Source organism: Pseudorca crassidens, chromosome 7 (genome assembly GCF_039906515.1).
Source record: "Pseudorca crassidens isolate mPseCra1 chromosome 7, mPseCra1.hap1, whole genome shotgun sequence".
NCBI lineage: Eukaryota > Metazoa > Chordata > Mammalia > Artiodactyla > Delphinidae > Pseudorca > Pseudorca crassidens.
The window spans coordinates 7183869-7190919 of NC_090302.1; positions in this window are offsets into that span (position 1 = coordinate 7183869).

The window sequence follows — 7051 nt, forward strand, 5'->3', positions numbered from 1 at the left end:
AAAGGAGGGTTTCAGCACACAACAGAGAGCAGAACAGCCAATCAGAAGGTGAGGCCGGCTCGCGGTGTGGGCAGGGCGGGCCAATCACCCGCTAGCTTGGGGGGCGTGTTGAACTTTGGTGGGAGCTTTGGTTTGGTGGGGACGTGTACCGAGTGAAGGCTTCCTCGATACCGGGAGCCAGCCCGGGGTCGACAGTACTTCAGCGCCTGTCAGAGCGCATGCTCGAAGCGGGGAGGCAACCTTGGCACTATGGAGTCTGAACTCACCTACTTTTAGTTATGCGTTAACTGAGGCCAGAGACCCAGAGGGGACTTATTTTCCTTTGCCCTTTACTGACTGGCAACGGAGCAAGTCACACAAAACTGACAACCTTTCCATTAAAGGTTGGGGGTGGGATGGGGGAAGGGACTCCCGGGTCGGAGCTCACAGTCGGCCCCCTGAATGCTTTATGGAAGCTTAACTGATGTCGAGTGGAAGCGTAATTGAAATTAAAAGACTCCGTTCCTCATTTCATTCAATTAACACAGATTTATTGATTCAATCCCATTTATGCTGCTTAATGAGGCATCTTGGGAGCATTTTAAACAAGAGGCGGGTTTTCCACCTATACCTCAGTTTTCCCAAAACATTCCTCTCATTGTCCTACAGGCCTTGCATAAATAGCCACACCTTACCACCCACCTCTCCCTCTCCCACCCTCACTCTCTCTTGGGCTAGATTGCAGTGCTTACAGTCAGGTAAAGTGCCCGGCTCCTCCTGTCGTTGAGCCTTTTCACATGCTGTTCCAGTCTGTCTCAGGTGTCTGTCCTCACTTAGAGGTTTCCATGGCCAGGAGAGGGGCCTCCACTGGGCTCCCACAGTTGCATCCCAGTTGCATCCCCTCTCCTACCCCAGCACTGACCACACTGGACTGTAATTGGCTCCTTGTCTGTCTCTCAACAGTAAACAATGGTTCTCCGAATTCATGCAGCGCCGAGATCAGCTTGTAGAAAATGGGCCCTGGATTGATCCAGTAGATCTTGGGTTGCAGCCTTGGAGTCTACATTCTTATGTCCCCTGGGGCTCTGATATAAGTGGTTGCAGCCACAACTGGAGAAGACCTGGGCAGCATGAAGACAGGGCCTGTTATGTATTGGAGACTGGCCCAGGCCGATGCTAGAACAAGTGCCGGATAAATAACCTAAGTGTTTATGAGAAGTGAGAACACAGCAGAGGATTCCGCTGACTCTGTGAGCCAGCCAGGCAGCAGGAGTGAGTACCATGGGTGGGGCTGAAAGGACTGGGGGGATGATGGTGACTCAGAACCCACCAGCGAGCCAGGAGGGCCCCCAGGACCCCTCAACTGTACTCAGCTTCCCACCCGGCCCAGCCTGGGCTCGTGTGGGTCAGCTGGCCCCATTTCACTGTCACCTGCCCTCAGCTACCTCAGGCACTGCCATTATTAGCCGCTGAGAGGCAGGAGGTGTGAGGAGTGGGCTGTGAGTTTCCCAGAATAGTTCCCTAGGACAGGGACGCCGTCCCGTCTGGCTGCATGGCCCCTCCCTGGTTAGATGGCATTTCATGGATGAGCAGTTAGGCTTGAGAAGCCAAGTCCCTGAAACCCAGGCCTATCCTCTCACCTCGGGGAGAGTGTTCTGGAGGAAGTGTCAGGGTGAGGAACTATAAAATGTGAGGGAGTTAGCTGGGGTGGGCTTTTCCTGGCAGAGGGAACAGCACAGGATGAAATAGGCAAGAGAGAGGGAGAGGTGAGGTGCTGGGGGAGAGGGGCCTGGCCTCCCAAAACTTGGAGGGCCACTCTTGGTGACTACAGAGGGGATCTTGAAAGGTGACTTTGTCGTTTGGTTCGGTTTTGCCTTTGAAAAAAATTAAAATATAACACTCATACAGGAAAATCCAGAAATCGAATGTGTATAGCTTGATGAAGTTTCACAAACTAAGCACACCTGTGTTAGCAGCCCCCAGATCGAGAACCAGAGCCCCAGGAGCTCCTGACACCCCTTCTCATCACCCCAGCGTGACCACCATCCCATCTGCTAGCACCATACATTAGGTTAGTCTGATCTCTGTACTTTCTATAAGCCGAATGCTACAGTACGTGCTTTGGGGGCGTGGCTCCTTTCCCGGCATTGTGTTTGTGAGATCCATGCTGCGGCCTCTAGTTGTAATTCGTCTACTCTCCCTGTGTAGTGTTCCACGGTGTGAACACACCATGTTTATTGGTTTCTTTTCCATTCGACTAGACTTTTTTTTTTGGCCGCACCACACGGCCTGTGGGATCTTCCCCGACCAGGGGTCAAACCCGTGCCCCCTGCATCGGGAGTGCGGAGTCTTAACCACTGCGCCACCAGGGAAGTCCTTCCATTCAACTCTGCTGGACTTCGGGGTGTTTCCAGGTCTGGGGTGTTAGGAATGGTGCTGCTAGGAACAGCCTTGTGCAGATCTTTGGTGTACAAATGGATGCTTTTCCGATGGCGATGTGCCTAGGAGCCAGTGCGGGGTCCCATGAGATGGGAGAGATGACAGCACAGACCTGCCATGTGGATGAGGAGCTGGGCTGTGCAGGCATGAAAGCTGTGAGGGGAACCATGGGAAGCTGAAGGAGCTACCTGCCTCCTCCCTGAGCTGAGGGGTGGACCAGTGATGCCCCTGGTATCTCTCTGAGCATCCTGGGAGGTGCTCCATCCTTAGTCACTCGTCTTAGCTCCACTACAGCCTGGGAGGCAGTTCTTAATGCACCCAGTTTATAGCTGAGGACAGTAAGGCTCTGAGCGTCCCACCATTTGCCAAGTCAACTGGCTAGTGTGTGACAGAGCCACGATTTGAATCCAGGTCTGCCTGATGGGCAGGCCCAGGTTCTGAACCACCCTGCATCCCATTAACCAAACTGCAGGCTGCCTCCTCCCACTGCCCAGAGGAGTCCTCAGACAAGCCGCAGCTGTCCCGGGCAGGGCAGGCCTTTCACTTTGGCCTCTCCTCTGGAAGGGAATTCACAGACAGTGCGGCCCCCGGATTAGAGGCACAATGTCTTACTCTGTGCACCACACCCCAGCCACCCTGGCATGCGCTCAAAGTCCCTAGGAAAGAACTCTTCCCCTCTCTGGGCCTGTTTCCCCGAAATGTGTCAGCTGCCGCCCTCTAGATTAGAGGTTTGTTCATGCACTTCCGGGACTATTTGAGCTCCTAGGCGGTGCCAGACCACATCCGTCTGGGCATCAAGGATGAAGGGAGAAAGATGGAGAGAAGCAAGGGTGCTGCCATTGAGAAACGTCCTTCCCACAGAGGATGTGGGACTCCTGGATCCTAAAGATGCCAGTAAGAAAGACAAATGGTCTCAAAGTAGAAGTGACAGTTTTGGCTTCAAAACCTCTGAGAGGAGCCATTCACTGTCTGTGTCTTAGCATAGAGGCTTCTAGAAGTCAGGACCTAGCGTTCCAAACACCATGGAGCCAAGTCCTCGAGACACATTGTCTGGCTCAGTCTCCCAAGCCACAAGCTCCCCTGGTTTGTGGCATGTGCTGATTTCCATGGTGTAAATACTCTCTCCTGTGGCCACTTGCCAGCCACCATCGTGATGGTACTGAACAAGGAGTTAGGAAGAGATGCACAGTCCGCTCTCGCTAGCAGATGGGGTGCAAGCCGGCTCCGGAGCCTCCACCGCTGCCTGTGCAGCACCTGGCGCAGTGCTTGGCACACAGTAGGCGCACAGGAAATACTTGGTGGACAGATGATCCTTCTTCACCTGTCCTGTCCCATTTGCGCACACGCCCTGGGAGCCATTTATATTGTAATCAAAGCCACTGTTTACTGAGCACTTGATGTGAACCACAGATTGGGCCAAAGACGACACTACGAGATCTTACCCTCCACACCTCCCTCAGGCTGCACGAGAATCAGTCTCACAGGCGATGCAGCAGAAGCCCTACAGGTTCAGGAGATATGAGTGTCCACGCTGGGGCTGCTGTGTATTCGCTGTATGCACTGGGGTGGTCATCCTCCACTCTCAGTTTCCCCTTTCATCAACAAGGGGGCTGGCATCAGTTACCTACTGCTGTGTAACAAGCCAGTCCCAAACCTAGTGCCTTAAGACCATCACCATTTTATTCAAGATCTGCAACTTGGCTGGCTCAATTCTGCTGGGTCACTCATGCAGCTGGTGACTCGACTGGGCCTGTGTGGTCCAAGGGGCCTCCCTCAAATCTGACCCTTAGCTGGGGCTTCTGGCCCGGGTGCCACATTCTCCTTCACGTGGCCTCCGGCAGAAGAGCCAAGGTTTTCATGGCCGCAAATACTCTCCAAGAGGGCGACCCCAGTGCACCAGAGCTCGCCAAGCCTCTGCTTGCATCACGTCACTCTTGTTCCACTGGCCAAAGCAGGTCACGTGGCCGAGGTCAGAGCTGCCATGGGAGAGGCCTATACAAGGACATGGATTCCAAGAGGCACGATTCGTGGGGGCCGTGACTGTAACAGTCCACCAGCCGCCACAGAAATAAGTGGGCCAGGATTCCCCTGAGGGCCTTCCCAGACCTGGTGTCTGGTATTCTGAGCTTCCTGGGACTTGTTATGCTAGAAAGGAAGTTCTCCAAGACTGATTCAGGGTGTGTGTGGGGGGGGATGGCAAAAGGACCCAGGAGCCAGCTCAAAGGGGCTCCCACTGGGAAAATTTGTGACCATCTAAACATCAGAAAATTGATTGTAACTGATTGTAAATATCAAATAAATAATAACCCACGAGTCCACAGTGGTATTCAAAACGGAAGAGGTAAAACTCTTTGCGGAATGCTATTCGGCAACAGAGAAATAAAATACTGATACATGCCATAGAAGGGATGAATCTCAAAACAGTATTCTATGTACAGAAGCCAAGCACAAAAGATCACATGTTGTGTGACTCCACTTACAGTAAATGTCTGCAAAAGGCAAGTCATGAGAGAAAGTAAATTGGTGGCGGCCTGGGGGCTGGGGGATTCACTGCAGTTGAGCATAAGGGGTCTTTTGGGGTGATGGAAATACTCTAAAACAGGGGTCCCCAACCCTTGGGCGATGGACCGGTAGCGGTCCGTGGCCTGTTAGGAACCGGGCTGCACAGCGGGGGGTGAGCGGCGGGCGAGTGAGTGACGCTTCATCTGTCTTTACAGCTGCTCCCCGTCGCTCGCAGTACCGCCTGAGCTCCATCGCCTGTCAGATCAGTGGCGGAATTAGATTCTCATAGGAGCACGAACCCTACCGTGAACTGCGCATGCGAGGGATCTATGTTGCGCACTCCTTACGAGAATCTAATGCCTGATGATCTGAGGTGGAGCTGAGGCGGTGATGGTAGCACTGGGGAGCGGCTGCAAATACAGATGAGCAGAGAGATTTCACTGCACAGAGACTGTAATAAATCAGTTGCTTGCAGACTCATATCAAAACCCTATCAGTGGGCTTCCCTGGTGGCACAGTGGTTGAGAATCCGCCTGCCAATGCAGGGGACACGGGTTCGAGCCCTGGTCCGGGAAGATCCCACAAGCCGCGAAGCAACTAAGCCCCTGCGCCACAACTACTGAGCCTGTGCTCTAGAGCCCACGAGCCACAACTACTGAAGCCCACGCGCCTAGATCCCGTGCTCCGCAACAAGCGAAGCCACCGCAATGAGAAGCCCACGCACCGCAACGAAGAGTAGCCCCTGCTCGCTACTACTAGAGAAACTTTTCTATACATTTAAAAATTTCAAAAGCACAGAAAATTTTTAAAACGTACAGTGGTCCCTGCTTATCCAGTTTTGCTTTCTGAGACTGCACTTACCCTCAGTCAACCATGGTACGAAAATATTACATGGAAAATTCCAGAAATAAATAGTTCATAAATTTTAAATTGCACACCGTTCTGAGTAGCATGATGAAATCTCGTGCCATCTCGAGCCATCCTGCTCTGTCCCCTGGGATGTGAATCTTCCCTCTGTCCGGCGTACCCATGCTGTATACACTACCTGCCCTTTAATAGCCATCTGGGTTATCAGAATGACCATCACAGCGTCACAGTGCTTGTGTGTGAGCAATCCTTACTTTACTAAATGGTCACCCAGCACAAGAGGAGCGATGCTGGCAATCCAGATATGACAGAGAGAAGCTGTCAGGTGCTTCCTTTAAGTGAAAGTTTTCAACTTAGGAAAGGAAAAAAATCATGTACTGAGGTTGCTGAGATCTACAGTAAGAACAAATCTTTTATCCATGAAATTATGAAGAAGGAAAAAGAAATTTGTGCTAGTTTTGCTGTTGCACCTCAAGCTGCAAGTTACAGCCAGTGTGTGATGTGATTAGTTGAGATGGAAAAGGCATTAAATTTGTACAATATTTTGAGACAGACCATATTCACGTAACTATTATTACAGCATATTGTTATAATTGTTCAATTATTCTTGTCATTGATCTCTCACTGTGCCTGATTTATAGAAATTAAACTTTAGGAATTCCCTGGCGGTCCAGTGGTTAGGACTCCATGCTTTCACTGCCGAGGGTGTGGGTTCAGTCCCTGGTTGGGGGAACTAAGATCCCGCAAGCCACGCAGTGTGGCCAAAAAATAAATAAATAAATAAACTGTATCATAGGTATGTGTATATAGGAAAAAACGTAGAATATATAGGGTTCAGTACTATCCATGGTTTCAGGCCTCCACTGGGGGTTTTGGAATGTATCCCCCGCCCATAGAGGGGATTACTGCACTTTTCAAATAAACTTTGTGATGTCTGACCGCCCATGAAAACTTCTGAACACCTGGTAAGCGCAGATCTGCTGCATTCCTGCTCCAGCCCTCCCCTCTGGCTCTTACCCACTCAGCCATTTACAGTGACTGAGAGGCTGAGTCTGCACCCCTGCCGGGTCCCCTGCCTGTATCTTAAGAGTTGTGGACATAGAGGCCCCTGAGCTAAGCGACCTTACCTAGATGCTGCCGGGGCAGGATCCACTCCCAGGCTGCCCCACCCACATCTATGCCCTTAAGCGCTGCAGTGGCACCCTCCCCACCTTCACCCGAGGGACACGTGGCCCTGGCAGGCTGCCGAGCGGCTCATAGCTCC